The sequence below is a fragment of the Cryptomeria japonica genome, chromosome 3 (assembly GCF_030272615.1).
Source record: "Cryptomeria japonica chromosome 3, Sugi_1.0, whole genome shotgun sequence".
Classification (NCBI taxonomy): Eukaryota; Viridiplantae; Streptophyta; class Pinopsida; order Cupressales; family Cupressaceae; genus Cryptomeria; species Cryptomeria japonica.
In genome coordinates, this window is record NC_081407.1 from 291,516,465 (window position 1) to 291,523,476 (window position 7,012).

General features: G+C 34.7%; 1 long non-coding RNA gene across 2 annotated transcripts; it reads left to right on the forward strand.

The window, feature by feature from the left end:
• Window positions 1-4,880: 4,880 nt before the first annotated feature.
• Window positions 4,881-6,075, forward strand: LOC131874492 (uncharacterized). 2 transcript variants are annotated; one of them, XR_009371849.1, is made up of 2 exons: window positions 4,881-5,037; window positions 5,132-6,075. It is a non-coding gene; the product is annotated as an uncharacterized LOC131874492 (long non-coding RNA). The 2 variants fall into 2 exon arrangements; XR_009371850.1 differs by having other exon boundaries at window positions 5,172-6,075.
• The last annotated feature ends 937 nt before the right edge of the window (window positions 6,076-7,012 follow it).

Sequence of the window (7,012 nt, forward strand, 5' to 3'; positions counted from 1 at the left end):
CCAATTACATTTGGTTGGAAGTTTGTAAAGCCTTTTGAACAAATTCATTTTATTAATATCCTTTGATCAAGAGAACGATGCTCTTTTAGGCCTTCTATCAAATGGTTTAGATACCCTGTCTATGTTTCTAGATCTTGCATATTTTGCATCATGATATTTTGTTGAACAGTTCTTGTGCTTGTCAATTCTTACGCATTTTGCGTACATGTCCACCACATCAATCATAGGTACAAAATTTGACAAATTGTTACGATGGATGTCCAAAGCTTCAATTTTGACACAATATTTTCTTTGGTTTGTGTGAAATTGCACCATGGTGTGCAATGGGTACACTGAAAAGGTGTGGAAGAGAAATTAAACAATATTTGGTCTATTAATTGCATACATTTGTGCAACACATGAGTTCAATTGGTAGGTCATTCAGAAGATGATGGCGTTTGTGCAATAAAGCTAACAATGACTTTTCACATGATTAGTGAAGCCATTTTCTTTGTGGCACCATGCTTGATGTAGTGGTGATGTCATCCTATATGTCGTTATATATTATTTTATCTTTTATTAAAATTAATACTAATCAAATCATGTTCTTTTAGATAATATAATGCATTAATCTTTTATGTTATATTATTAATGACTTTATCTCTAATAGCTTCACTAAATGTGCACTTTTTATTTCCTTTGTTCATTGATTTTTTAAAATACATTTTTAATGACTATAGTAACTTCCCTCAATATAACATACTTTTAACTCAAAACCCTAGATTTATCTCGCAAGCTATTTTCTGTTCATTTTTCACAAAACTGCAACTTTGAAGATAGATGAGGCTTATAAATTCATAGTATAGTTTTGTAAACATATTTCAGATCTTTGAATGTACATCAAAATAAATTTAAAATTAGCCACTATTCTCGCACCCTCTTAAATACTGCATTAACAGTTATATTTCTACACTTCTATTTAAACCAAAAACATCTTATCTTCAATTCTTTAATCTTCTGAAACTAATAAATGTCATTTAATGGAAAACCAATACATAAGTCACATGCCTTCTGCATAAGTCTACCAGAGATTTTGTAACCAAAATTTTTGATCATATACCCCCTTCAGTATGCTTCGGTGGATGTCCATATCCTGTTTCAAAGCTACCAATTTAGCACAAGCCCTGACTATGTTGGCTAATAGAAACTAATTGGTCCAAGCCTGAAGAATTTTACGACATCACTGTTATTATTCTATGATATATTATTCTATTAGATAATAATATAGTCTTATTAGGATGATGCCAACATTTTAAATGTCAAAGCATCAATCAATGAGAAACAAGAATCAAAATAGGTTGACCAAGTTTTCTAATATTTGTATTTTTATATTAATAATTTTAAAATACAAAAAATTATAAATATCAAACATATGAAAAGATTAATGTAGTGCTTTAATTGAATCCTTTATATAATGATAATATAGTATTTTCTTACATAATATATAATATTATTAGATAATTACAATAAGTAAGAATTAATAATATAATATAATTTATATTCTAAGGGTAGCGCAAACTGCAAGGATGGCTTAGCATGAGTGTAGGGTGAGGTAAGCAAGGTATATGGTGTAGGTGCTCATTGTCAATTGTTCACTTGATGGTTTGTCCTATGTTCGTTGGCTAGGGAACTGACGGCTGGTGCTCTCAAGCTGTATAGGTGTTTCATTGAGGATGCCTTGGCTCTCGATATGGAGATGAGTTCCTCCCTTGTGATCTCATTAGTTCATAGCTCCAGTCAAAAGTGCTTACCCAAAAAAAAATGTAATATAATTTATATATTAATAAAATAATTATACATTAATTATATATAAATTAAATATAATCAAATAATTAATATTTATTACATGGTCATTAATAATAAATAATAAAATGTCCAAGGGGTTGAGCTTAACTGGTTAAAACACTGGGTTCTCATTGTGGAGACCCAAGTTCAATTCCCAATAGGGACATCTAAAGTGGAATTCTAAGTTGTGTCCCCAGTCCAGTCAAAAGCTATTCAGGCTTTGGCCAATGACCTATCTAATAAAATAATTACTATGAATAATAATAGATATTATTAGTTTATTATAATATAGATTAATTATTACATGTATAATTATACATGATACTAGTTATTATAATAATTTTATTTTTTTATTAGCAAAGTTTATGTAATTTTATTTTTCAAAAATTACAATAAGATTTGTCACAACTTCAACTCATCTTGCTTCGAGTCCAAACAAATTCACAATTTGCATCTATCTTATCCACCATAGTTTCTACATACAAAATTTGTCACAGTATCTACTATTCTTGCTTCGAATACATACAAATTTATAGTCTGCATCTATCCCATTCACCATAGTTTCTACAAAAAGTTGTGGTTCCCATCCTACTACTTTCTGATATATTTCTAAATTTTAATAGAAAACAAATAGAAAATTGAAAACCCTAACCATCCTTTCCTCTTCACATTTTGTAACACATGAGCATTATAGACTTCTCTCTCACCCTTCTACCTCACCTTGCCTAGTAGCCTCAAAGCTCACAAAAAAAAAATATACTCCTTCTTTTTGTATTTGATCCCACAGACCTTTCCCTCTTTTTCTTTGTCTCATTCTTCTTTCGACTTCTCCGCCCCAACAGTGTTATCATAATTATTATAATATTTCATTAATGAACAAAAATATGTGTATCTATTATAAAAATACATAGAGATTTATTTCTAATTTAACATATCTATTTTTTATTGTTACAATGTTGTTTAACTAGGCAAAATGTTATAGAAAGAGATTGAAGATAAGAAAGTGTTATGTTAGAACAAAATGCGTAGAGATATGACATCATTACTTGCATGACTTGGTTCAATTTGAGTAAGTTCATCTAAACAAGTTGTTGATATCTTTACCAAAACTTTTCTTATGTGTAGTTTTATTTCTTTCAAACATCAATTGGGACTCACCTCCATTGACCATTTAGAAAGAGATTAGAAAGAGATTGAAGATAAGAACTAGGGATGCATTGGAGATTAGATCTTCTTTTGGTTTTTAGTTTTCTACTTTAATTAAACAGCAGTTTGTAAACTGCTATGATAGACTCTATTTTTGGTTTTACGTTTTATGTTATTTGTTTCCCCTTATTCTTAGGAAAGCAATAGTCTAAAAAATATTCATTGTTATTGTAAGTTTAATTAAAGTTTTCAATATAATAAGTTTTGCATTTAACTTCGATTTTTCATATGCAATGATAATATATGCAGATTTTCGAAGCTGAATTTTATTTCGTTTCTTATGATTTGAGTGTTTTAAATTAATAACCTCTTAATATTGTCTTGTAAGACATTATATATAATTGAAAATTACAAATAGTAAGTTTATAGAAAAAGTACATCTAGATTTCAAGTGATCTGAAGATCGGATAAAAGTGAAAGTGCATGAAGACACCAAGTTCAATCATTATAATTGACAGCAGGATGAAATTAAATGCAGTAGCATGAGGAAGAGTTCTTCTGGTTTGAAGTTTGCAGATCTGAAGATAGTTGGGAAAAGAATTTGCGAGGGAAAATATGAAAGACAAAATTTGCTGAAGCATTCATTGATCGAAATTAAGAGGGAGTGTTGGAATTAATTTAGCCAACTGAACAACACCCATGGTGCACCGCCATACAAACCTCCTTATCTCCACTGTTTTAGTTTGATCTTATCTTCACCGCTTTACCGACAACGTCTACGTTAGATTTATCTGATGCCTATCTTATTTTATCTTGCCGTGTTCTGCAAGTTTGTAAACCGCCTTTGTTCTACTATAAGAAAAGAGGCGATTGTAATTTGTATTGGAATCGATCAATAAAAATTAGCTCGTATACTGTAGTATACAGTGGTCCTTTGGAAATACATTTTTGTTGTGTTTTATGTTTGTAACCTGTGATCAAACCATCCATCCACCTCCTTCACTTTCAGGACACAAACTGTTTCCGTGGTATTGAATGGTTTTGTCAAGCCGAACAGTTGGAAATTCTTAAAAAGAAATTATAAGGGGAAAACCAGCATATGCTACTTAACGAATTAAGCATGACGCATTTGTATGAAATTGCTAGGGTTAAAAAATGCGAGCACGTACTCAGAGCTAAAACTGCACATTGCAATAACTGTAGCTAATCTTTTGAATACTTGTCTAATGACCTATCCAGTTAATTAATCATATTGCATATGTAACGAACCATGTTGAAATTAACAGCATATTGGAAAAAACATCTAGAACAGGCTGCAAAATCTATGATAGCGATGAAGCGCAGAACACTCCTTATGCATTTAGAGATTACTGACATTTATAACATTATGATGGAGTAATATCACAGAGGATGAATCAGAGCAATTGAAAATGGAATGCTTTAAAGGATTAAAAGAGCTTGAATTATCTCTACATATATGTGCGCATGTACACTTTACCAAAACTCAGACTGGTTGAAAATAAAATGTTTCCGCGTGCACACTTTATATTTTAAATTTTTTTTTTAATGTACACACAGTTTTAAGACTCATATACAGCTGAAAACGGCTGTAGCTATTCTGGCTCCAAAATGGCATGCCATGTCATGATGCGGCTCCCCAAATCGCATGCCCTTTCATGCCATATAGTCCCATACAATACGTTCAGGGATCCACCATCGGGCTTCTGACGTGGAGACATGTTGCCGTTTGCGGTTGACGGAAAGCATTTGCACGCGGCACGCGGCTAACATTTGCAAATTTGAATTTCAATTTTCAAACTCCTCTCCCGCTCCCGCCCAAACCTAATTTCAAACAAATTTATTTTGAAATCTACCGCTATTGAATTCCATTTTCATTTTCTGATGCTCAAGTTTAGAGTTAGGGTGAGGGAATTGGGGTTTTCTCTTTGTTTGATTTTGTTTGGTGCTGCAGAATTTTTAGATGGAGAAGACGGAAGGAAACCCTGTATCTCGTCATTGGCTGCGGTGACTAGTGTTGGAAATAGGAAGGCTTAGTTTGCTTCATATGTGAGTATTCTCTTCCAAATGCTTTGCCAATAAATTCACAAAATGTTGGGTAATTTCATCATGCAATTCTCTGTATTGTGAATCATGCGAATAGTTTTTGAGGGCTCTTGACGCATCTTCCATCCTTGTTCAAGCTATGGAAATATGCAGTATTCGAATTACTCGGTTTCCAAAAGGAGTGGTGGGCATAACCGATACCACATCGGATCTTCAAACCGGAATAGTAGTTGGAGAGTTGTGGGCAATCAAGAGTTTCGTTGGGGGCAATCAGCAATAGTAGTTGGGGGCCTCTATAAGGCTTCTACTGCCGAAAGGACGGAGAGAGCCAGATGGATTCCTTCCCAGCACTAAAGATAGCCAGATGGAGTCGTTCCCAACATCGGCATCGGGGATAGCCATAAGTTATTCCCAGATCTCTCACGAAGCACCAACATCAGAGATAGCCAGATGGAGTCATTCCCACCCAAATGTCTCACAAAGGGAAAGGGACATTCGGGATCACGGTCACCCTTCAGTAGGATCAACTGTTCATCATAACATCTCAAGAGCTGCTGGATACTATCCGGATTGGATAGCCAAAACTAAACTCTGAAACCTGATCTGTCGCACAATTATATATAGTTCGAGTTGGTGGAGTGCCTGCTTCAAGAATCGGATCTGCCTAGATCGAATAGTTGGATCCGCTACCACCATAGATGCAGAAGTGCCCGGGGAACCATAGCGGAAAAGACCTATTTTGTTGGAAAGGCATCCGAATAGGAACAGCGGGGCGAATAGTTATCCCAAGAGTTGAGTACGCATGTGTCAGGTCCATAGCATCCGAAAGAGAAGTTGTTAGATCCAAAGATTTAGCGAATTTTGGGTGGGATATTTCCGTCATGTATTTACATAAAAAGATAGCCAAGTACCATAGAATAGTAGGGCTCGAGTTAGCCCCGTGAAATTGTCTGGATTCCTCAATATGCAATAATGTGAATCTTTTGACTTGTAAATATGTAACTATTGATTGTAATTATTATTTAATATTTAATAGTGTTATTGCCCTGGTCTCATTCAACTATACTCTACCCTTTTTGTTGTTACATATAGTCTTTGGAATTCATTGTTATGGAAAATGAAGCATATGGGTAACTGAAAAAGCCACTGAGTCAGAGTTATAGATAGAGAGGGATAGGGATAGGGAGATACAGATAGAGGGAGCAATAAAGAGAGAGAAAGGTGATGAAGACAAGTAACAAAGAGATAGAGAGAGGTGGAAAGGAGATTTATAGAGAGATAGAAATAAGGAGTGTGTGTATGAGTGAGAGAGATAGTGAAGTGTTGTAACTTGTAACCTAGCCCAATTTACACAACTTGTTGCGACAGGTTAGTCAATCGCAACCACTAACTACAGAATCGATGGTGTAAAACGCGCGACTAACACGCGTGTTACTCATTACTGACCGGGTATCGGTATAGCAGACCGAGACCGCTCTCGATAGCCGAAACATAGTTCGATATGTCCCATCAAGTATTGGCATAGTTCAATTTATGTCCCTCCAATGCCCCGATGATCTCAATATACCAGTCTGCATTGTGACCAAGTCCCCCACGTCATCAGCATAAATCACCTCGAAGAACTCCTAGCAACTCTCCATCCACCTTAATAGTCTAATCGGGACTCGGCATAGCATAATATTGCTTCTTCCGATGTCCCGATGAGTCCTAATGCATGTTTACTTTATCGGTATAATAAATTTACACCGATATCCCCGCAAGTGCTTTTATCTTCATCAAGGGTCGGAATAGCCGTTTTCTATTCCTCCCAAAGTTCCGATCAGTCTCCGATTCACTTTTATGTTTTATGCTTTCAAGTTTGTTTTATCGGTATAGGTAATACCGATGTTCCACCTTCCCAATTCTCCATGTCATATAGTGTCTTAGTGACAGGTTAGTCAATCGAAAGCGCACATTACCGACAGGTTAGTCAATCGAA